Genomic DNA, 26,172 nt, shown 5'->3' with positions numbered 1-26,172 from the left:
GCGCATCTTATTATTTTATTAATATTCATTATTTTCTCTTGTTTTGCGAAGGATTCCTCATTGTTTCATATTTTTTGGACACTCGTTCGTGCATCCGGGTGCTCAGTCGTGCATCATTGTCGAGTACACTCGCACCATTTTTGTGGGGCTTACTCAGTGATGGTCCAGATGCCCGGTTGTTGGGTATTTATTACTGATTTATGAAATCCAGTGGAGAATAATTCATGAAACTGTGTAATAAGATGAGTAGTTATTTTATTATCAATCCATAAAATTAGCGCGGATTGGACTATGGATTCAGAATAATAAAATGATAATTTCATCACCATCTCATGGAATCGCAGATTTGACCATGAAATCAGAGTAATAAAATAAGTGGTGATATTACTATTTCATGAGATCAGCCATGGATTCGACCATGAAATCGGAGTAACATCTATTACCATTTCATGAGATAAGCCGTGGATTCGATCATGAAATCGGAGTAGTACATTTATCTATTACCATTTCGATCATGAAATAGGAGTAATGAGATAAGATAGATTATCTTCTAGGAATTCAGTGGTGAATATGACCTAGAATTTAATCTCTTGCGTATACTCAGTAAATCAGCGAGTGTTTCTAATGTCCCGAAGACGTTTTGCCCTCTCAACATTTCATGTATGGAGGACCGCCTGAGTCTATACAAGGGTCTCTCTACATAGTCAGGAATAGTTAATATCACCGTCCTGAAGACGTTATTGCTCTCAATCTTACGGAGAACCGCCCAATCTTTCTTATATGTAGAGGAATATTCCTCTATGTAGTCAGGGAACAGTGAGTGTCACCGATATCCTGAAGGCGTTAAGCTCTCAATCTTACGGAAAACCACCCAATTACGTTAATCTACATAGAGGCTATGATGAAATGTCCGGTGTCGAACGCTCCGGAGAGGCTTTTCGAGCGACATATGCACCATACTTCGTAAAACACGACTCGTCACATGGATCTCTGAAACCGTGTCAGAAACATGCAGTATTATGATTTTACGGTTTTGACCTTTGTTGAAAATCCACCATCTACAAGAACATGAAAAAGTTTGATCTTGCTATGATAGCCAAAATGAGATGGAGGTTTAAAGAAAATCCTTCTTCCCTATGTGCCTCCATTCTCAAAGTCTTTTTTACTTTTCAATCACTATTAATTTTGATTCATTTTTTATGCACATGTTAACAATTTTTTGGGCCCATCCAGAGCACGGGTGCTGCACTAGTTCTTATAGAACCGTTTTTTGGGCACCACCCTTTTTTGGATGGGGTCGTTATATGATAAGAATATCTACCCTATAGTTATAAGGGGTGTACTAAAGTGTGTAAATGACTAACCTATCCTTAACCTAATTTAATTTAAAACCAACTTAATAACCACCTATATATACCACTACCTCCTCCCACCACCGCCGCTCGCCACCATCGACTACCATCTACCACCTCCGACTACCACCCCTACAACCACCTATATGTATATATATAGCTTAATTTAAATGAACCACCACCACCACCTCCTCTGTAAGTTCGGCTAGAAATTTTAGTAAAAACTTCGTTGAACTAGCTGAACCTGATGGAAACGAAGAACATGAAGAACAATTCGGCTATTTCGCAATTTTTTTTCTAGGTACATGTTGCCGAACTTAGTTTTAATGAAGTTTTTTATTTCATAGAAAAGTTCGGTTACGTCGCAGTTTTTTTTCCTAGTCGAACTTTTAGTTCGGTTACGTTACAGTTTTTTTTCCTATCCGAACTTTTAGTTCGATTACGTCGCAAAAAAGATTTTCCTAGACGAACTTTTGGTTCGGTTACGTTGCAATTTTTTTTCCTAACCGATTTTTGAAAGCAAAAACTCCATTAAAAGTGAGTTCGGCTACCTGTGTCTTCAGAACCATTAGCCGAACTACACTAGCAAAAGAGTTCGGCTACTTGTTCTTCAGATTTCGTAGCCGAACACTATTGTCATAGCCGAAATCAGTTTATAAAATTTTCATTTTTTCAAAAGTTTTGGCCAATTTAAACAAGATTAACTAACTTTGAAGTATACCTAAATATCCAAAACCCTAATTTCGAAATCAACCATCTTAAAAAAAGAAAGAAAACCCTTCTTCTTTTCAATAATTATTCTTTAAAAACACCCAACTAATTAATTTTTGGGATATTTTGACTTTGGGTCACATAAAATAACCAGAATTACGTTTGGGTCACGAAAAACTTTTAATTAGAGTTTGGGTCACATGACCGTCTTGACCATTAAGAAAGTTAGTTAAATACTCAAATGACAAAATAAATATTAGATTTTAATTTATTTACTAAAAACCATTGAACTTTCTGTTTGACACATGTACGATACAAAATGACCACCAAGGGCTGTGATTCCAAAATGATTTGGGATTTTTATGCGCCATCCATTGAAACCATGGGACCTAAACTGAATACCATGACCCACGGACCAGTGGAAGAACACACAAAAAAAGAACCCGCATTGGTAATTCCCCTTATAATAACCATTATGATCGGAGAAGGGTCCATTCAGGAAAATCAGATCTTTGTTGGTGGTAGCTCTCTTTCTATATACTGTAGTAGAGTAGAAGCCGGAAAAAAGATGAGAAACTCAAATGGACGGATGAGGGTATGGAGATATAAGGCCAAGCGTTATGGTGCCTCTTTTCCCTATCATATCCCTCATACGTAGGGAAAAAGCTAAAAATCCATCCAGCTGATCCATCTTGTAGGAAGGGAAATCACACGGCTACTCAGTAGCCTTATAAATTTACGCTTTATGAAAACTCAGTAGCCTTATGGGAGTTGACACGCCTACTCATTTGTCGTAGCATTTTACACGGCTACTGAGTTTTCGTTTCTAGTTTTTGAAGTTTTACCTTAAAACTTTCATTTTTCACTCTTTTTTTTACTAAAACTCTTTGTTAACCCATTATATCTCTTTTTTACCTCTTATACATCTTTTTTTACTCTAAAATATCTTTTTTTACCTACAAAAATCTATTTCTATTGAAATAAAAAACTAGAAAAAAAGATACGGCTACTCAGTTGCCATGTGGCACTATTCATACGACTGCTAAGTTTCCGTATCATGTAGGAAAGAGAAAAAAGGACGCCATAGTGAGCTTGCGTTCCTTATGATATCCCCTTCCTTTATATGATGATAGGCAAGGGATACCTTGCACCATAGTGCTTGGCCTAAAAGAAATAAAATCCAATTCGTTTCTCCTTCTATTTCAACTTGTCTCTGAGTCTCTCGTTCATCGCCTCCATCATCTGCGAATGATTAAGCTGCGGTTGGCTAAATTATTAACCATGAGATGGGTATGATGGTGTTACATCAACAATTTGTGATGATTAAATGGTTCTTAGCCTTGATTTTCTACTGGTCTAATTACTCAACAGGATAGCAGCAATGGTTGGGGATTTCTGATTTGATCGAAATCAGGTCTAATCGAGTTCTTAAGACAGAGGATGTAAAGGTTTTGGGTGGTTGTTTCTACAGATATAAATTGATGATGAATGGATGTGACACGAAATAATTTGGAGTCTGTTGATGTTTAGGGAACTTGGGTTAATTGTTAATTCGAACTTGCAGGAATTATAGGGCTACAAAAGATGTTTCTTCAACGCTCGACAACAACACCAGTTTGTCACTACCCATTTTAAGGTATTAGCAACCTACCATAGTTGTTGGTGAACGGGGTTGCAACAGGCATCTGCCGTTGCGCAACATGGTGTCGCATTTTTTAGCAACGGATCTTGCCCTAAATGAATATTGTTAATATGTTGCTAATTGCAGGAATACTCCTACCCGGAACTAGATATTGTTGGTTCTGATTCTAATTTGTTGATTTGGTTCTGGTTCTAATTTAGCAACAGAGCACCGGCGTTGCTAATTTCTTGCAACCACAAAAAAAGGCTCAAGTCTAAGTTTCTTGACCTAATCAAAATTCATTTTCCCCCACATCCCCTGCAATTACCCAATATCCACGCAGATATACAAACTATAATGACTATACAAAACTGTACTGTTGACAATCTTTTTGGGAATCAGCACTAGATAATATTATAAAGGATAGGATTCTACAATTGATATAAATGTACACAAGTATACTTACTGAACCCAAAATTTTGTGACTGACATAATATTCTATCTGTGTTGGTGGACGGGTAACCTAGTTTGTGCCAACTAACAGGCATTGAAAAACAGGGAAAGAAAGACTAAAATATCACCAGAAGTATCACAAGACTCCGCTAGCCTAACTAATTTCCTCTGCAGATCATAGGTAGACTTAGCTGCCGCGACAATATCACCAGAGTACTGATTTTTGACTTAAACCCAAATACCTGCATAATAACCAATTTGATGGTGCAGTATTGAGGTCACAAACAAAAGACTAAACCCTAGATTTTGTATAATCTGAAAAGACAAGTCACAACCATGTGAAGCAAATATCAACAGAAGTGAACTGAAATGGAGTTGTACGTAGAAGCAAATGAACACAAAATAGAAAAGAAAGACTATAAATAACTGAATAAGGGCAAAACAACAGCTACAGGATGCCTCTGCCGAACCAAATATTCCTTAGCCATGAGCTCTAACCACTACCAATAGCCTGTGCCAATAGACATGAGCTCTAACCACTACCAATAGACTGCATACTTTCTAAATGGACAAGTATATAACTATATATACGGTCTAAATGGACAAGTACATACGTAAACATGGAAGACTCTTGGAGATCCATAACTACTCTTGTACCTCAATTCTGTAACATTCAAGTCATTTGGATTTTTCCTCTTTTGAAGCTTATGTAGTGTAGGAATAGAATGCAGTCTTCTGTTTGTTTCCAAAGAGGGTGCTAAGAGTTTTCCACGTCAGTCAAGTGCATTCACATCTAAACTTAATAGAAAATCTATGGGGCTATGATAATTATAGTTACAGTTTTCCACGCTCTACTAAATCCAGGGGCGAGAAGTAACATCTTAAATCAGCTTCAGCCAAAAGTGAGAGACAAGATACCGAGAATTGTCGACTTAATGGACTTCTGACTAACAAAAAGCAGTATGAATTATATGACCAGGTCATTATCTCCAACATCACAGTATCAAATGATATAACATCCTTAGCCTCATCCATGGGCAGCTGTGAAACACGAGACATAAGTAAGAAATTGGGTCCAAAAGAAGGAATGGTAGCTACAATTATATTGTTCAAGTAAAACGCCGAGTTAAATTACCTTATCCCAGAATGCTCCCATGAAATCCCCAATCTTTTTTTTTTTTTTGGCACGAAAAATCTCTGATCTTAGTAGAGTCCTAAACAATGAATCAGAACCGAAATTAAAGAAGGTCACAAATTTCGCTAGTCACAGAGATCTCTTATGAGGCTAACTGAGGCCACTTCACCTGCGCAAACGTAAAAAGGCCTCAGAATTTTAGCTTGGTTCTGACACACCCTATGTCCCTTTTCATAGGGACTTTCAATACGTATCATGGGGTGATTAAATTTTTTAACAAAACTCATCTTGGACGCAAATACGCAATAACTATAATCACCTTTAAAACTTACTAGCTACAAGACTTTCCCCACTACAAGGGTCTTAAAACTCTGAATTTATAGACTTATATACTATTCCAAAAACAACATTTCACGGGTTGATTTTGAAATACAACCACTGATCAAAATATACATGAAGATAAACCAGATACATCGCAAATACATACAACAAAAACTTACCAAGTTCTTCCAGGTTTTCACATATATTCTGGAGTCTTGGTGTTGTACAATCAGAACCCATGGACTAGTGCAGCTTTTGAAGAACCCACACTTTGATCCAAAATTCGCAGAAGTGGGACTGTTATAAAATCCTTTACACTGAGGGGTGGTTGAAGTAAGCTGTGATGGCCTTCAACTTGCCATTTAAGAAATTTTTCTCCACCTGTCACCAAAAGGCACCTTAATTGATTCTGAATAACAAATAGGAACTAGAGACTAAAAGAAGTTGATGGTTTCAATATATTCTGATCACCAACAACATTCCCTACTTAAAAGGATAGTGGCCATCAAAAAGATCTCACTCTAAACACAATTTGATACAGATATACGTTGTCAGACTATAATGTTTGGCATGTTCTCCTGCTTACATACAACTATGAAGCCATAACAAAATGACTATATCATCAAGAAAATTGCGGAAAGTTAATACCTGTAGAGACCAAGGTGGATGAGTAGCTAACACTGATCCGATTAATAAAGACTTGAAAAAGACCAACAAGTGATCAAGACCAAAGGACCCTCTAAGAAAACTTTCTCACAGCCACTTTGGCTTCCCTGAAAGTATGAATAAGTTTAGGAAGATCCCATGAAATGTATCAAGTTCTAAGAGAATTAAGTTTACACATGATACTATAGTTGTATACCACCTTATATACATGAAAACAGTCTGCGATAGCTGCTCTCTGTGCATTGTTCAACCTGCAGGGAGGATACATAGCGTATACAAACCCTTTGAATAAAGGCGAAGTTTGTATACAATTAAATGCTAAATAAATTTAAGCCACCTTGCTCGTGCATCGCAAACCCAACAATGAACACCACGCGGAACATTATATACCCAGAGAATGTGAGTAAAGCTAAAATTCTCTGAGACACAGATGTTATAAGCAAAAAAAAGAAGTGTAAGGTCTTCATTTAGGAATCAAATTCGAAAAAGGAGCACGACATATGAGATCAGCAGAAGAAATATAATGATCCTGCTCAGTTACTAAATGGCTAGATTAGGTTTCCAATTATGATCAAGGCATTCTGCGTTATACACGGACACCTGACCAGGCATTACAGCTTTATAAAACCTACACTTAGTAGACTGATAATTGCATATAGTATGATGCGTAAACATGGTTTAGAGAACACACATGCATCAGTAGCGATACCACAATATCAAAAATATGTAAGGGGCCAGACAGCAGTAACTTCAAAACTGGTTGTATGATAACTTTTATCGACAAAATATAGTGCAATTATATAGAATAGCTAACACTGATTGGGAACTTTGCAAAGGATCGAAGTAACAGGTATTTGTTTTATCCTACTTGTACCACCATGTGCCAATTTTTTTTTTTTTGCTGTGTATCTCCTATTGCGAACTTACAGAAAGGAAAAAAAGATGTAAGTTTTCCTGTTTGCCAGGGTAAAAGAAAATGTATAATAACTGGGGCACCACATGAAGAAATTTTCAATTAGCTAAAATGCTTATCGGTTGGAAAGTTCCACTCGAATGAGAAACGTACAACTGCCAAGAACATGATTAGACTGGATGGTCGTGCGCCATCCAATTAGGTCATTATCTGAATTAGGATACTCAAGAAATAGGACCCCGCAATGAAGGGACTTCGAACCCAGAGAGTTCAAATCTCTATGTTCACTCAACAACACTGACCATGGGGCTGCTCTTCGTAGTTCGTAGATTTAAAATTCAATAAATAGCTAATGCAGGAACTCCTACCTCTGAGTGCAGAATCAATCACTTTAATAGCAATTGTCATTAGTGGCCAGCACTTTTTGCAAATATTAGCACCCGAGCAGCAATACTGAACATCGTCATAATCTGACATATCCTGCGATGAAATGCAGTTTAAACATTCAAGGCACTGGTTCTGAATAATGTTTATTTAGAAGCAAAGAAGCTCAACAACTTACAATATTGAAAACTAACTCCTCCATCGGAGTGAATGCATTTTCACCAGAATACGCATTACGCTTAGCAGGCTGTTGAAAATGTTCAAGTTAAAAACGCAATCTTCCAGGATACTTTCACAAGTTAATTGGTTAATAAAGAAAATAAACGAACAGTTTTTCAATCGAGTGTTGGAAGGAATTCTGTTTCTTTTAATAGAAACTAGTCCACAAAGAAGACTAACATGCCTACATATAGACAGCTCACGGCTGCACACATACAAAGAGGTCCTAGGAAAGTAGTCACTAGGTATATTTCTGGGGATCATGCTTCGGGCACTACGTTTCAAAGTAGTCATTTTACATGCTAAAACTCAAGAGAAGGAAATACATCTACATTGTATACAGCACTGATATCAATTTCAAACGGGCACTCCCTTTTGATGGAGCTTTCCATCTGAGCAGCATTGTTGAACGACTGATAACGTAAATATACGTCATTTCCCAAAATGAATGAGAATTCCCTTCGCCCAAAGTAAGATAAGTCACAAGCTGGATGCTTCCGATCTAAACCCATATATATATATATATATATATATACCAAAACAAAACAAAAATCATATAAAAATGAAGAAGCACTTGCAATACTATATAATAAAATGCCATATAAGTATTTTATTAATAAGATTCCCATTACCATTTCTGATGGGAATATAAGAAATTGATGTGGGATTTCTGATGCTTGAAAATCAATATAGGCGATATCAAGACACTCCAGTTGAGTCACACATACTTAGAGATGGTTACACAAATAATTCACTGTAGTTCAACAGAATACAACCAAAAGCCTCGCTCTATGGGATCGATGTCTGACGAAGACTATCTAAAGATTTCTAAGATGAGTAAGTTATCAACCATTCCCAGCCACCCGTTGCTGCTTCTAAAACTTTATCCAAATTTTTGACTATCTGGGGTTCTAGTTAGTGATCCAGTAATCATCATAAACTGATGGTTAAATTCATTTTTTCGAGCACTTCAACCTGCAATGCATCTCTTGTCCTAGCAAAGTCTAATTCTCTGGACTCCAAAAATACAAAAACGCCATCAGAAATATAACAATAAGTAAATGATGAAGTTGATATCGGGCATTGACTCAATGTTCACCATACAAGACTGGTCTAATTTCTGACATCAAACAAATGGACGTTATAATTCTACTAGTCACTCTAACCCTAGAAATAAGGCAATGCTGTGCTCCAAATTATCTAGTATGTACCAACCAAGCCACCAAACATTAAAATAGGAACTAGGACATACAGAAAAAAAAAAGATCTGGACATAATACTTTTCTTTGGTGTGTCTCAATATAAACGATGTCACCTTAGTGTCTCGGTACTGTGCGCATCAAGTAAATCACATAAAAATACACAGGGAAAATACAAATGGACACCATGATACAACAAAAGAAGATATTTTTCTTTGGTGTACTTCAATATAACGATGTGGCATTAGTGTCCGTCTATAGAATTATCCCAGATGCTCATTAATATGTCAGCTATGGTTGGTCTCTGGTGTGTTCTTTAATACAAGTTTGTGTCATCAGCAAATAGCATATCTGTTGCCAAGCAAGGTCAGTTTATTTCTAACCTTGGGATGTATTTGTAGGAGAACATGCTAGGTTGTTCAAGATATTCAAGCTCGGCATGATATTCTGAGAGGCTCCATAATCTTTGGTATTACCTGAATCTTCACCTATGCTTTCTGACACTGCTTCAACCATTGAATGATACCCAAAAGAGATCACTGAGCTACACACGTGGAAGCCATGAAACAGTCAGCACCAAAGCATTATCAACAAATTGAACTAACCAATGAAAACACATAAAAATAGACTACAGCCATGAAAGACAAACCTACCAACAAGATAAGATAAACTTGATTCAACTTCAGAAATTTAGTTCAACATCGAATAAATTCTGTCCTAAAAGCTAATTTGGTGGTTCTAGTTTGTACCTGTTGTTCCAATGTTTTACAATAAACATCTTCTGATTCTCTGGCAAATTAATGACAAGACCTCCTGCATCACCATACATGAAAGGGCTTCTTTACTATATAAGCACACAAAACCACTTCTCAGTCGATGGGCCATGTTGACCTGGTGATTAAAATCCAATGGAAACTTCAGCACGAGAAGGAAATGAATGAAGTAAAATAAAGTAAAGCATAAATATTAACAGAGAATAGAAGTTCTCACAGAACATAATTAAACAAAGAATAAAAGTAAAATAAAGTAGGACATCCATTTAGATATATCAGCATAAGTCAAGCTTATACCTTCAATGTTCTTCTGATCTTCAAAGTACTTCAGTTCTTCAACCTTGAGAAACCCTAAAATGGAAATAATAAAATCGTATTAGATTCACATATGAAACCCTAAACCGAAAGAAGAAATTAAAAAACTGAAATCGAAAAAAACAGATTCAGAAATGAAAACCCTAAAATCGATAAACTGAAATCAAAATCCCTATAATGAAAAAATAGATTCACAGCTGATTTTACTTGTATTGCACTGGTAAACATTAAGACCAAGGAATCGAACTTTTGATTCAAAAAGTTTACATAAATTATTCTATGGCTTCAACAGAGACTGGATTGTTGACTGTCATCCACTGTGGTATGAATCAACTGTCAAAGTCATTGGGTGACGACACGGGTGACCAGAGTTTGGAACTTGTCAGCATAAAAAAAAATTAACTGTCAAAACCGAGCAAGGGTTGTTGACTGCCATCTGTTTTGGTATCAATCCACTGCTGAAGTCAAGATTGCTCGATGATTTTAAGGCTGTGAGGAACATTCTCCATCGCTTAAATATCTGAAAGAATGACAGAAATGTAAGGTAATAATTAGATGAATAGACAAATCATTTTATCCCCTGCCTAATCAAATCTTATGATCAGCTACTACTACACGATCATGCAGCCACTTCATAATCTGTGCAAGCAACATTTAATAGAAAAGACACATTCAAGTTCTTAATAGCATCCAAAAGGCCAAGACAACAGATTAACCAAAAATAATTCATATAACGATTAATGGGGCGAAGAAGAGGGTGTTTTTGTCCCATCAGCATCCTTCAATTGAGGTTTCCTATTTGTAGCCCATACAGTAAATTCTGTGGAATACATAAACGATGATCACTAAATTCAATCTCTAAAAGCTATTCTAACACCTATCTGTTTTTCACTTTTGATTTGTTCGACCTACACTTCCATTGTAATAAGCATCTATAAAAACATATTTCATAAAATTCTAAAATGGTAGTTACCTTCAAACTATTTTCTCTTTCAACTTAACATTGGGCAGGGTGGGACTTGCAAGATAATCTCGCAACCTGCATAATGATATAAAAGTATCAATTTAAAGTGGATACTTGTAAGCAGCAAGTAGGTTATTCAACTGCAAAATAAAAAAATTACATGTTGGTTTGCATGTTCATAAACACCATTTTTTCAGCCAAGATCACCTCATTCTGTTGTAATATTTAACTTCCTTCAACCACATGTGAGGCCCATCATGGGTTCTTTGAGATAAGCATTTAGTCTGCTTGTGCCCGGTTAGTCCAAAACATCTTTGCTATTATTTTTCCCTGCAAACTAAAATATAGACTGATCACTGATACACTCATGGTTGCATTTGTAGGTAAGCAACAAATGACGTAGGTTATAGTTCCTGTAGTTAACTGCAAACATTGAGAACTTTGCACGTAGGTTTAGTTTGCATCATATTACATTACTAAATTTACGCAACACATAACTTAATCATACCAGCTGATTTACTAACCCATATCCTATAGTTTAATGCATCCCTTTTAGGTGTCAATCTCTGCTCAACTAAGCTAAGTATCAAGTCAATAATATAACATGGTATAAAACTTATGCAGAGTAAAAATATCAAATTCAAATAATTCGGCATTCCAAAATTCTGCAGTACCTACCGAAGATTTTTATGCATTTATGCGAAGAGTTGTGGCTAGAGTGCAGAATACGCAGAAAGAGTCGAAGACATATGGATGACCTATTATGAAGTACTCAAATAAGAATGTCATTAAACCCTCACCTGAACTTCTCAACCCAATGCAAATTCCATCACGACCTACTCGCTTCAATAGCTATAAAGCACAACTGAAAATGATATCAGTCGTTAACCAAAGTAAGATTGCAACCAAAGGAAAACTGAGCATTAAACCCTCACCTACTCGCTTCAATAGCTATAAACCCCTAACTAAAAATTAGTGGATTTGAGTTTCTTGGTTTCAACTGAAATTCAATTCACACCCAAAATCAATCTTCAACTTGATTAAAAAAAAATAGTACTAAGAAGTACAAAGAATCAAAAATACCTGTAATAGCTATTGATGGTGGTGGTGGACGACTCATTTAGGAGAGGAAGAGGGCGGTGGTGGTGATTCAATTTGAATGAGTAGGGTGGTAGTGGTGATTCAACAGTAACCGAAGCAGGTGGAAGAGGGTGGTGGCGGTGATTTAATTAGTTTCATAAAAACCTAAATCACAAAAATTAAAACCCGAGAAGTAGCAATTTGTGTCTCAAACAAATTCGATGCGGAGCGTTTGATTCAATCGATTCTATTCGATTGAGATTCCAAAATTTCGGGGTGGCTCACCAGACGAGGACCCGTGACGTGAATAACATTTGGGACCTAAAAATCAAGTCCATGGACCTGCCATTAAAAAACCTATTATATATACTTTAGTACAATAAAAAAAACCTAGTATTATATATCCTATATATATTTTAGGGCAAAACGATGGTGGTTCTGCGTTCAAGTTCAAAGGGACCGACTGGTAGTTCTTCATCTAACTCCAACAGGTTGCGTTCGAAGGATGAGTTTGATCCTTCACTTGGTGGCTCTAGGCGTTTGCGATTTAGTGGTCTTGTGAAAATGCGGTAATTCTATTTAATTAATTTTTCCAACGATTATTAATCGATCTGGGCTGGGGTTTTGAAATCCCTAATTAAGTTATAGCGATTTTTTGGGGGTATTTTGAAGCCCCTGTTTGCTATGGGGTTTTGAAATTGTAATCCCTAACTGAGTTATAAATTGTGATTTTTGGGGGGTATTTTGAAGCCCTTTGTATGTTGATTCATCCCTCTTATGGTAGATTTTCCCACTTCTTTAACTGCTATAAACATTTTGTTACGAAATATTGAATCTGTGCTGGGCTTTTTTTTTTTTTTTTTATCAGAAATCTTTGCTTGGGTTGCTACTGTTAATTTCTGGGTTGTATTTGCAATTCATATTTACCAAATGCTTGATTCTAACTTGTACTATTACTTTATAATGTTTGTTGTTGCTGTTGCCGTGTTTGCTTACCTTGTCTTACCCATATCCAATCTGAGTATGGCTATTTTAGCTGGGACACATAACATGAAAACATAATGAACTTCGCAGCCAGCCGTCATCCTGAGCCAGGGTTGCTTTTCTAGAGTGCCAAATATTTGTTCTATTCTACGTGCTCATGTCTGGTAATTCTTACAAGAATGACTCGTCTAAAGAGGTTGAGTAAAGTAGGTCACAGTTTGGTGCATTTTCTTCTTCCTTCTCTTTTCCATGGCATGGGCAGTTGAACTCATATGTACTTAGTATTATATAAGAATGTTCCCCCCCAATGAAGACTTGCGTGTTTACTATCTTTGTCGTGCTCATTTATCTTTTGTGTAGTATGTTTATGCTTTACGGTCAACTTAGGCAGTACTAGTTAGTCATGTTTTAGACTTTTGAGTGATTTTCTGTTGGAGTTTTGTTTTAAAGTATGGTTTCGAGTGTCTTGGTGAAAGCTTGTTTATGAACATAGGGCAATTAGGGTTGTGATTCACGAAGAGAGTCTTAAACTTAGACATGGTTAACTGGTTATTGGCACATCCACTGTGTTAGGCCAAGATGGTCAGCCAGTAGCAGTTTTGGTGGGGCAAACAGTGATACCTGAAGCGAGGAAAAATCTCCCAAGAGTTTCCATATCTGAACACTACACCAATGATAAAGATTCCACATGACATGTTCCAAGACTTGCTGAAGTCGATTACAAACTTGAATAACGAAGTCAATCAGATGACTCCACCAGCACCTGAGACGGCTATACAAACACCTCCAGCTGTGCAGCCATCTCCAACTCCAAATATATACCTTATCTACGCGGCCGGAGAAATCGAAATGAGCAACCAAGGGACCAACGGACCAATCCAACATAACGTCATGATGTTGTCACATGACCCAAGTAGAGACGTATTGAAGCCTTGGGAAGACACCGAGGAAGCATATGAGGTGGAAATCCCAACATTTGAAAACACCGATGGTATAGCAAGCCAGTTTGCGCAAACAATAATATCCCAGCAGTTCTTTGACTCGCCAAGGTTTAGTGTAAACCAGATCAAGGAGGCGTCGAAATCAATAGCATCCATTGCAGCCGGAAAACCTTATAACCCTATGCTAAAGGGAGCGATCGTGTTCACGGACGAGGATATCTTTATCTCACATTTTACATCAATAGGAAACCACTTAAAAGATCCTTGGTTGACGGCGACGCGTCCTTAAATTTGGTCTCCACACGCACTCTTGAAATTTTGGGGGTGGAACGATCGACTATACGAATTCGAACAACAGTTGTAAAAGGATTAGGAGGTCACGCGCAGACGACTATCGGGATTGTTAACTTGGTAATGAAAGTCGGACCTATCCGAGCGCTCACACCTGTCTTAGAGGATGACACCACATTCCACGTGCTCCTAGGGAGAGGATGGTTTCTTAACCACGAGTTCGTGGCTTTGACGTACCACAAGTGCGTCAAGACCAATATATGAGGCAGGAAGTACAGAATCCCCGCGACGAGAAACCCGTTCAACCCGGAAGAAACGTATATGGCGGACACAGTTTTCTATGATACTCTAAGGGAATCGGACGATATACCAGAGACACAACCTATTCCACTACCCAAATGGGAAGAGGAGGAAAAAACGAAAACAACCAAGTCTGTATTCAGACCTTCTAGGATGGTGCTCCCAACAGAAAAGAAGCGGAAGCAAGAAGAACAACCTAGATTCCGGCGTTTCTTAAAACCAGATGTAGCGCATGTAACTGTTAGAGCAATGCTCGGTCGAACTCGCAAGCGTTTCTATCTCAAGCTTGTTTGTCAAGTCTAGTTGATCAAAACTATATACTTGATTTCTAGTCTACTTATAGCTATGTCTCGGATTAGGATGGAATGTATAGTTGAGATTTAGACTTCACGTCATTTACCAATTGAAGACGAAGATCTACGGAGGAGCTTGGAGGAACTTCATCAACAAAAGAAATGTGGAGACTAAAACTTATCTATCACTAAGAAGTCCGTTCTATTTTATCTTATAATGAGACTAAGTCGTATAACTATATAGACTTTTATATTATACACATTTGATATTTCGAGCCGAGTTTATCTCGGTTATCTATTTCTCGAATTATGTGTTCGAAGCTTTTTGCTTTAGCTATGTTCATTATATTCTTGACGAGTGTAGTTGGAAACAATTTATCGTTGGAAACTAAATATAAGTCAAAAGATGATCATGTAAAAATGACCTTGAAACATCTTATATGATTTGTGTGAGACGGTCATTTGATGTTAACTTGGGAAGTTTCGTATTGATCATTCGATCAGTTGAAAATTACTTGAAGCTAATGGTTTATGTGAGACAACCTTTGTCGTCTTCCAAGGATGTTACAATGATTGAAATGAGAGTTTGGAACGATTACCCATGTATGGATACAACACGGTTTGCATACCTCGTATGCAAACTGTTTTGTAATGATTCAGGTCCGGGAACCTTGTTTTCGTACTTAGAATGCAAATGGGTTTACCTGAGAAGGTCCGGGAACCTTGTTTGCAAATGGTTTTACCTAAGTTGGGTCCGGGATGGTTGTTCGCGAATCGGGTTTGCGAACGGCTTGACTAGGCCAAGGTCCGGAGATGCTGTTCGCGTACCTGGTTGGCGAACGCAGTGGTAAAGTTCTAGAATCGGTCTTATATGATTCTCATACTCATGAACTAAAACATTTATGATCTAAGGAATGCAATCTTTGCAAACCGTGGCTTAATGTTCATGAATTGATTCTTGTATAAGTATTTTGTACAATTACGAATCAAACCGATTTCGGTTCAATTTGTTTATATATATTTTTATGAGATAGTGAACAATTGAACAACTCTATTTAAAATAAAATTAGATTCATCTGATTATCTTTCATGATTGATTGATCTTCATATTTGATTTAGAAGTGTTAGATGAATACGACTAAGACAAAAGTGCTCATATGGCTGACTTCGGTTAACTATTATTGAGCCAACTCAATATACACGTTTAGGTATGGTAACCCATACCTAAATGAAGGTATATTTCATTTGTTTGTAACAAGCTAAGACCATCTAACGGTGGAGATTGATTGCTTTATTTTTAAGCAAACTTAGCCTGAATCTTAAATCAGGTTTTCATCTAACGGTGAATATTGAATGCTTTGTTACTAAGCTATCTTATCTTTGATTGAAAGCAACCTTGATTTGAAAGACTATATAAAGGAGAACTCTAGCAATTGAAAACCTAGCTAATCCCCACACTTATGTGTGTTCCTAGTTGCGTATTAGAGTTGATTCTCCTTTAACCTAGGTTTTTCCTAAAACTATTATAGGTTAATGACTTGAAGACTTGATTGGATTCATGAAGCCAAATCCAACTATTTTCTCTATAGTTGCGTATTATGGTTTTACTTGTTCTATCATATTGAGTTTTATCTCCGATAAGTAAGATATAAAAAGTAGTCACAACAGTTCTTCGTCTCAGACTCTTGTGATTCCGCAATAACTTTTCATGTTAATCAGTTGGGTTATTGTGAGGTTATTGATATTTCTAGGATGCTCTTCAGGAGTATAAGACCGGATAATCAATTGGTTCTTGTTCACCTTGATTTGTCAAAAGATGGAACATAAACCGAATAAAGAATAGACATATTTTTGGGAGACAGATTTGTTTATAAGTCTTCGACTTTAGGTTGTAGCAACTCTTAGTTGTGGATGAGATCAGCCAAGGGAATCAAGTTCCCAGAATCCGACGTGGTTCTAGAGGCGTAAGGAACGCGACTGTACCTTAATCGGTGTGAGACTTGGTTAAGGATCAAGTACATTCCAGTCCGAAGTTAACTTGTAGTAGGATAGAGTCTGTAGCGGCTTAATACAGTGTGGTTTTCAAATCTGTACTAGGTCCCGAGGTTTTTCTGCATTTTCGGTTTCCTCGTTAACAAAACTTCTGGTGTCTGTGTTATTTTTTTTTCGCATTATATTTTTTTATATAGTTGAAATATTACAAGTTGTGCGTTGTTCAATCAGTTAATAAATCCGACCTTGTTTGTTGGATAGAACTTGATTGACACTTGGTAATTGGTCTTTGGTATCGTCCAAGTTATTTTTCATATTAATCAGGCTCGCAGATTTCTGTCTGTTTGATTTGCTGATTGTATTGAGAAAGAGATATAAACTCTTTGATTTTATTCTTGATTGAGCTCGCTTTTAAGTTGGTGCTCTCGGAATTAAGTTGGAGTTTAGTCCATAGAAATTTCCAAATGAATTATTGGGTGTGGTTTTTATACCCCCGCTTTTTCAATTGGTATCAGAGCAGGCAAGCACTCTAAGACCTCATAAGTCTGTGTTTGTAACAATCTGACTCTATGGACAAAAGTGTTATCTCTATAAACGTACCATCAGTCTTCGGTGGCTCGAATCATATGGTGGATAATTTTTATGCGTGCCTGTCTTCAAGAGCGTGATTTTCAATCATGGGTTCGTGTTGTTAATCGCTATAATCCTCCTTTTGTTACAGTAGACGGTGTAACTGTTCCAAAGGATATTGGTGAGTATGATCCTGTCGAGATTCTCGCTGCAAAGAAAAATTATGACGAACTAAATGTTATCATACAGGCCATTACCCCGGATATTCAGCACCATGTGACTACGTGCATTCGGTCTAAAGATGCTTGGGATATCTTAGAAACTGTATTTGAAGGGAATACTCTGAGAAAGAAGTTAGGATTCAAAACCTAAATTCTGATTGGGAAAACCTTCGTATGGCTGATGAAGAGTCATTTGATGAGTTTAATCACAAAGTGTCTGAAATTGTTAATGCATCTTTTGCATTGGGTAAGACAATTCCTGAAAAGAACATTGTGATGAAAATTCTCAGATCACTGCCAGCTAGATACGATTCTATGAAACATGCCATCTTTGAAGGAAATAACCTTGAAACACTTTTCAGAAGTACACTTGTTGGAAATTTTAAGATCTTTGATCATGAGCATTCATCCAAAGCTGGAAAGGATGTTACTTTCAAAGCACAAAAGAACACTAAACTACTTGATAAAAGTAAAAGTGTTGGAAACTCTGTGGATGATCCTATTAAGACTGAATCATCAGATGAATATCTTGATAACTCAGTTTTATTGATCACAAGACAGTTTACATATCTTCTTTTGAAGAGAAGTAAACGACTCACCAGAGATAAACCTAGATCATCAGTTAAACCCCATGATCGAGCCCCTCCAAAAAACAGGGATACTGTCGACACTGATGATGAGGATATTTATGACATGGCTGTCAAGTGGCCAAGTGAAGATACACAACTATTGTGCATTAGTAGTGACTTGGCCAAAGTCAGATATACGGAGTGCATGTCTGAGTTGCAGCTAGAGAATGGCATGTGCTAAACAGGGTTTGGACATGTCCAAAGATGCGAGATTATCATCAAGAGATGCCAAATGAGTTTGGCATGTAAAATTTATGCATGAGGCATGCAGGAATGCAAGCAATACTTGAATTGGCATACTTGCATCATTGGGAGAATGATGCTCAGCAATGATTGCGCTACTCTGGATGGAAGACGCAATCATTATGCAACAAGGCTGGATGACATGTGCCGGGCACATGGACTTGACGGTTATAAGTTGGTTACACGAGAGTTTGTTACTTTATGCTTTCTTAAAGGATAGGAAGGCCATGTTTGGATTTAAGAGAGCGGTTTGGAACGTTAGCAACAGTTGGCTAACTGCCTTGTGTAAAGTAAAACATAATTGCGAGTCAGTTACTTGTCTACAACTTTTGTAAGGCTATATAAGCCTGATCTTGTGAAGGGATTGGGAAATACGGAACAAGAAGAGTTTGTAATCCTAAGTATACAATAAATAAAAGGCTACGACCTAGTTTAAAGCTAAGTTCTGTTGGTGCATTTGTCCCTTGTTTTGCCTTATGTTTATGCATCAAGCGGAGTGTGTGTAATTGGTTGAAAGCTTGAAAGATTAGTGAGCAGAACCTTTATTTAGTATGGGATGAATAGAGAATTTAGTCAAAAAGTTGAAGTATTGGCTAAGTATGAGTTGGCTGAGATTGTGCCGTGGAGCATAATTGCCATTGTCAAGTTGGTTTTGCATTTGGGTGTTGCGAACCTGTGAAAATTCGGGTATCATAGCCCTGGTTAAGGGTCTCTCTGTTCATGTTGAGATATAGAAGGCTGATTGAGTTTTTTGGTTTTCTTAAAGTTTGTCACGAATTTCATTTGAAGTGAAGGATCCACACTGAGAGTGTGAGGCATGGCCAGGGCGGAAGGCATGGAAATGACGTGACGAATATCCTGCCAAAAGTATACATTAAGGGTATATGAACTTTATCTTCAACAATCTGCAAGCAATAATCATACGCGAAGGATGTCCTCAGAACAACTTAATAAGGGTGAAACGAGTTGTTCTACATATCAGAACTACACTAAGGGTACCAGAGACGCTGCAAGTGCTTATGAGAAACAACACGATGATGGGAAGGCTCAACATGATGTTTGAAGGGGCCAACATCGCAACATCAGTCGTTTGTTAGGGAGAAAAGCACACACAGAGAAGAAGATGTTTTCTGGACTGATGTACATTGATGTGAAGATCAATGGAGAGTGGGTATTAGCGATGTATGATACCAGTGCTATGAAGTTTTTCATTCATCCAAATATTTCCATGGCATTGAACTTAACAGTTACTAGCACAGCTAGCACCATCAAAAATGTTAACGCAGAACCACAAGCCAGTCGAGGGAAAGTTCGCAATGCAGATGTGCAAGTTGTAGAATGAAAAGGAAAACTAGATTTTCTAGTGATGGTCATGGATGATTATGACCTGATTTTGGGCATGGATTTCTTTTGCGCGGAGAAGGCGTCGCCATTACCTCATAGAAATGAGATAGTGATACAACACCCTCAATACCCATGTTTTGTCCCTATGGTCAGGCAAAGTGAACCAGACAAGATAGTTAATCCAGATTTGTCTGTGATTCAGGTGAAAGAAGGTATGCGCAAAGGCTTAGCTAATTTCCTAGGAGTGTTGGTTGAGATCAAACCAGGAAAGGTAGTAGAAGTTGAGGATGAAATAGCTGAGGTCTTAGAAGATTTTGCAGACACGATGCCTGCAGAAATGCCTAGACGCTACCACCACGGCGTAGGATCAATCATATGATTGAGTTTGCGCCAGGGGCGAGGCCATCTGCACAAGCACTATATCGTGTGTCACCATTAGAACTTGAGGAGATGCGCAAGCAGATTTATGAACTGCTAGAGGCAGGCTATATACAACCGTCTAAAGCTCCATTTGGTGCTCCGATTCTATTCCAAAAGAAACAAGATGTCTCGCTTCGTATGTGTGTAGACTATAGGTCTTTGAACAAGCTAACTGTGAAGAACAAGTACCCAATTCCGCCCGCTTCGTATGTGTGTAGACTATAGGGCTTTGAACAAGCTAACTGTGAAGAACAAGTACCCAATTCCGCCAGTGGTAGACTTGTTTGACAGATTAGATAAGGCCAAGTTTTTCACCAAATTGGATTTTCGCTCAAGTTATTGCCAAGTGTGCATAACAGAAGGAGATGAACCAAAGACTGCAATGGTAACAAGGTATGACTCGTTTGAATACCGTGTGATGCCATTCGGCTTGACGAATGCACCTGAAACGTTTTGCAACCTGATGAATGATGTGTTTGCGGAGTATATCGACCGCTTTGTTGTGGTATACTTGGATGACATAGTCATTTATAGTGAGACTTTGGAAGAGCATGCGATGCATCTTCGAAAAGTATTTGCAAAGCTTAGGGAAGCAAGTTTGTATGTGAAGAAGGAAAAGTGTGAGTTTTCCCAGACCACAATACTTTCCTTGGCCATGTGATATCGCAAGGGTGCGTGCATATGAACCAGAAAAAGGTAGAGGCCATTATGGATTATCCTGAGCCAACGAAGATTGGAGATCTTCGTTCTTTCTTGGGTTTAGCTAACTATTACCGGTGCTTCTTAGTTGGCTATTCAAAGAAAGTAGGCCCTTTGACAGATTTGTTGAGGAAGGACAAATCATGGGCATGGACTGACGAGTGTCAGCGGTCGTTCGATGCATTGAAGGAAGCGGTATCGACAGAATAAGTTCTTCGCTTGCCTAGCTTCGATACACCATTTAAAGTGCACACTAATGCTTCAAACAGGGCTCTAGGGGTAATCTTGGTGCAAGATGGCTATCCAGTGGCTTACGAGAGTCGTAAGCTTAACGATGCTGAAGGGAGATACATTGTGCATGAGAAAGAGATGTTGGAAGTGATTCATTGCCTAAGAAAGTGGCGCCATTATTTTTTGGGAACTTATTTCATCATAAGGACGGATAATGTGGCCATTACGTTCTTTTCCAGACAGAAGAAACTATCGCCAAAACAAGCAAGGTGGCTTGAATTTTTGAGCGAGTTCGACTACAAGTTCGAGCATAAGCTAGGAAGGCTTAATTCTGTGCCAGATGCATTGAGAAGAATATGTTGCGGCACTGACCACGATTGAGGCAGAGTTGTTTCCTCGAATCAAAGAAGAGACGAAGAATGATCAAGCATGTGTATGCCTGACTAAACAGATCAGTGATGGGATCGTTCGTCGATATTGGCTAGATGACGGGGTCATTTACGCCAAAGGAGGAAAATTTTATGTACCTAATTCAGGTGGACTGAGAAGGGAACTCTTGCGAGAGACGCATGATTCCATTTGGGCTGGTCATCCAGACATGGAACGAACGCATGCTTTGATAGCTCGTTCCTATTACTGGCCTAAGATGGAAGAAGATGTTGAATTGTATATGAAGACATGTTTAGTGTGTCAACTGGATAAGATGGAAAGGAGAAACGTAGCAGGATTGCTGCAACCTTTGACGATTCCATACAAGCCATGGTAGTGCTTGTCGATGGACTTTATTAACGGGCTACCAAAGGTGCAAGGCTTTAGCTCGATAATGGTCGTCGTTGATCGCTTTTCAAAGTCTGCTACATTCATTCCCTGTCCCCATTATTGTAATGCAGACGTTGCAGCGGATCTGTTCTTCAAGAATGTAGTGAAGTATTGAGGACTTCCTCGAGATATTGTGAGTGATAGAGACTCACAGTTTATAGGCAGGTTTTGGACCTCTTTGTTTGGAATGCTTGGTTCGGAACTAAAGTTTTCTACTAGAAATCACCCCCAAACCGATGGTCAGACGGTAAGGATAAATGCATTGCTAGAAGAGTATTTGCATCATTATGTGACTGCAAGCTAGGGAAATTGGGTGGCGTTGATGGATACGACACAATTTTGTTACAATTTGCACAAGTGTTCATCAACAGAGTTGAGTCCTTTCGATTTAGCGACATGCCAGCAACCATTAACCCCTCATGAGGTGCCAAAGGCTAAGAAGCAAGGTTCCTGTCCAGCAACTTATCGTTATGCAAGGTCAAAAACTGAGATGACTGAGCAGACGCGTGATAGTTTATCCAAGGCGCATAGATGAATGAAGAAGTATGCTGATTTGCACCGCAGAGATGTGGAATTTGAGGTGGGAGACATGGTGCTGTTAAAGCTAACGCCCCATATTTGAAGAAGATTTCTAGCAAGATAGTGCATAGAGGCCTAATTCCAAGATATGATTGTCTCTTTGAAGTGATAAAAAGAGTTGGTACGGTGTCTTACAGACTTGAGTTTCCGGAAAGGTTGAAAGTGCACCCCACATTTCATGTTAGCTTCTTAAAGAAGTCCCATACTGATTTGCTGGACACTTCGATATAACAAATTAAGCGTGCACCACCAGTAATCAGATCACAATTCGACAAGAAAGTTGAGGATATACTTGATGATCGAGTTGAGGGGAAAAGCAGGAAAAATAGGAAAACTTATTTTCTCATTAAGTGGAAAAGGTTTCCAAACTCCGAAGCTTCTTGGGAAAAGGATACTACATAGTGGCAATTTTAGGAACAAATTCAGGCTTACCTACAACAAAAGAAATCGACGAGGGCGTCGAGTTCAGCTGGTGGGGGAGGTCTATGACATGGCTGTCAAGTGGCCAAGTGAAGATGCACAACTGTTGTGCATTAGAAGTGACTTGGTCAAAGTCAGATATGCGGAGTGCATGTCTGAGTTGCAGCTAGATAATGGCATGTTCTAAACAAGGTTTGGACATAGCCAAAGATGCGAGATTAGCATCAAGAGATGCCAAATTAGTTTGGCATGTAAACTGTATGCATGAGGCGTGCAGGCATGCAAGCAAGACTTGCATTGGCACACTTGCATCATTGGGATAATGATGCTCAACAATGATTGCGCTACTCTGGCTGGCAGACGCAATCATTACGCAACAAGGATAGATGACACGTGCCGAACACATGGCCTTGACGGTTAGAAGTTGGTTACACTAGAGTTTGTCACTTTATGATTTCTTAAATGATAGGAAGGCCCTGTTTGGCTTTAGGAGAGCGAGTTGGCAAGTTAGAAACAATTGGCTAACTGCCTTGTGTAAAGTAAAACGTAACTGCGAGTCCGTTACTTGTCTATAGCTTTTGTAAGGCTATATAAGCCCGATCTTTTGAAGGGATTGGGTAATCCGGAACAAGAAGAGTTTGTAACCCTAAGTGTGCAATAAATAAAAGTCTACGGCCTAGTTTAAAGCTAAGTTCTGTTGGTGCATTTTCCCCTTGTTTTGGCTTATGTTTATGCATCAAGCGGAGTGTGTGTAATTGGTTGAAATCTTGGAAGATTAATGAGCAGAACCTCTATTTAGTATGGGCTGAATAGAGAATTTAGTCAAGAAGTTGAAGTATTGGCTAAGTGCGAGTTGGATAAGATTGGTGTTGTGGAGATAATATCCATTGTCAAGTTGGTTTTGCATTTGGGTGTTGCGAATCTGTGACAATATGCCACAATGCTTTAAGTGTAAGGGTTTTGGTCATTTTGCCAATGAATGTCCAAATTAGAGAAAATACACTGAGAAAAAAGGTATTGCTGCAACTCTTGATGAAACATCCGATCACTATAATTCAATTGAAGATGAAAAATCAAGTGTAGGACTCCTTGGCGAAAATATTAATTTTGACAATTGTAGGAATACTCGTATCAACTTTGATATTTTTCCTGAAGAAATATCTTCGACCACATTGGAGAATAAAATGGATTATTCCATGACTAATGAAAACTCTACCTCACATGTTTCAGGTACTTCACTTTGTTTAGCAGCATGTTCGGCTATGGTGGTTGAACCCTCCTCCACTTTGACATGTTCTTATTGTACTATTAAGGGTCATGAACTCTCTAATTGTTTCAAGTACAAACATAAAGTAAGATATGTCAACAAACTGAAATGGAGAGCTAATTGATTAGCAAACAAGCTCAAACTTGTTCTAAAGTCAAATCCATCCTAGGTATGTCTTTTTAGTTTATCTCCTAAGAAGTTGATTTCTAAGGATAAAGTTAGATCTCTACAGAAAAGAACTAGGTCCAAATGACCTACGGAAAGGAGTATTGAAAATCACGTGCAAGAACCATGTGGTGGACATATTATTGTTCACCCCAACATAGCCTAATTGTGTTGAACGTACATCTTGTCTCATATGCCCACATTTCGAAAAGAGACACGAGTTGTGCACAGTTGGTCTATAGGATCAGAAGCTATTCTAGGTTGTTTTCTTTTCTTGAATTTTTTTTTTCTGATTTTCTGGTTACCCTTTTCATATCAACAACTAATGATATTAAAAATATTTCTCAGTATTTGAATATAAAAAAAATGAGGGTCAAATCTAAATTCCTGCCCTTTTTAGGGCTACGTGTGTTGATCGTACGTGAACCCTATTACTCTGTGTATAGGTTCCGTAACCCTGGATTCTTTTCCTTCTCTGAAACTCTTTTTATCAAAAGGTTGCTTGTTGAGCTATTGCTTTTGTGTGCTTTTTCACAAACCCCATATTTTTATGGAGACTCCAAGCATCATTTCTTCTGATGGAAAAGATGTTAATAAGATTGTTAAGCCATTAGTCATGGAGGAAAAAGAAAAATCTCATTCCTCTACAACTTTGAAAAGAAAAAGAAAGAATATGAAGAAACCAAGGGAGAACACCTCAAATCTTCAAGTTTTTTCTGTTGTTGTTGAAGAGTTGAAAGAAAAGTGGATGGAGATTCAACAAATAAAGGCTATTGTTCTCAGAACTCTTGAAATTCATAAGGCCCTGGTTAGACAACAATCAAGAAGGTTTGTTGGAATTGACTCCTTTCTTCATGAACTTTATGTTCCAATGCCTATTGAAGACATGGAGTTCGGGGACGATAAAGAATTTTTCAAGAATCTTAATATCCAGGAAACTTCTTGTAAGAATTTATTCTTATGTTTAAGAAGGATAACTAAGGTTTGGAACAGGATTAACACATAGCTATTTCAACGATTTTCATCTTGCAATGTTTTTATATTTATTCATTTAAATTCTAAAGTTATTTGGAAGATGATTTTTGCAGTATTTAATCTTTTTGATTTCATATATTGCAATTGCTTATGAGATATGTATGTTTTTACGCTCAAGAACCGTGCTTATCTCATATATGTTCATAAGTTAAGTGTATTGTGTCATTATGAAAGTATTGATGAAAGATAGAATGAACTTTTGAAAGTATTCCGCAGTATTGATCTTTCCCTGATCCACTTTTATGTGAAAGTACTGTATGGCTCTGTAAGTTGTCTTATGTTGAGCGTTTTCTATTAAATTAATTTATAAGGTCTCCTTGTGGTTAATTTATTCAAGTTTACTGGAACAAATCCATGTGATTTGTTAATGTCCAAACAAATCCTTATTTTCTTGTAAAAGTAAGGTCGCTCATGTTGTTCTCTTGGGAATGACATAAAATGAGGGAGAGATCTTAATTGAACTTGTGTTTGACTGCCATATCTTTGTGGGGGGTGCGGCTGTGGAATATTGTAGGAGTTATAATGTATCTTTATAAACTACTTGATGAATACACTAAGTTTCGACTATGTGAAATCATCGAAACAAGTTGGTATGTAGTTCTCTTTTGGTCATGAAGTATCTC

General features: G+C 37.8%; 2 long non-coding RNA genes across 5 annotated transcripts; both read right to left on the bottom strand.

Moving 5' to 3' along the window:
* Window positions 1–4,582: 4,582 nt before the first annotated feature.
* LOC113303682 lies at window positions 4,583–8,252 on the bottom strand. Of its 2 annotated transcripts, none has more exons than XR_003337671.1 (7): window positions 7,735–8,252; window positions 7,541–7,652; window positions 6,459–6,678; window positions 6,242–6,366; window positions 5,773–5,974; window positions 5,273–5,441; window positions 4,583–5,178 (listed from the first exon to the last, which is right to left on the bottom strand). It is a non-coding gene; the product is annotated as an uncharacterized LOC113303682 (long non-coding RNA). The 2 variants fall into 2 exon arrangements; XR_003337672.1 differs by having other exon boundaries at window positions 5,273–5,351.
* A 185-nt stretch (window positions 8,253–8,437) lies between these two features.
* Window positions 8,438–12,855, bottom strand: LOC113303681. 3 transcript variants are annotated; one of them, XR_003337668.1, is made up of 9 exons: window positions 12,110–12,855; window positions 11,962–12,026; window positions 11,827–11,891; window positions 11,187–11,356; window positions 11,036–11,101; window positions 10,330–10,582; window positions 10,045–10,098; window positions 9,724–9,865; window positions 8,438–9,518 (listed from the first exon to the last, which is right to left on the bottom strand). It is a non-coding gene; the product is annotated as an uncharacterized LOC113303681 (long non-coding RNA). The 3 variants fall into 3 exon arrangements; XR_003337670.1 differs by having other exon boundaries at window positions 10,466–10,582; XR_003337669.1 differs by having other exon boundaries at window positions 11,234–11,356.
* Between the last annotated feature and the right edge of the window lie 13,317 nt (window positions 12,856–26,172).

The sequence above is a fragment of the Papaver somniferum genome, chromosome 8 (assembly GCF_003573695.1).
Source record: "Papaver somniferum cultivar HN1 chromosome 8, ASM357369v1, whole genome shotgun sequence".
Taxonomy (NCBI): domain Eukaryota; kingdom Viridiplantae; phylum Streptophyta; class Magnoliopsida; order Ranunculales; family Papaveraceae; genus Papaver; species Papaver somniferum.
The sequence above is the reverse complement of the archived record's forward strand: the minus strand, read 5'-3'. Positions and strand labels throughout refer to the sequence as shown.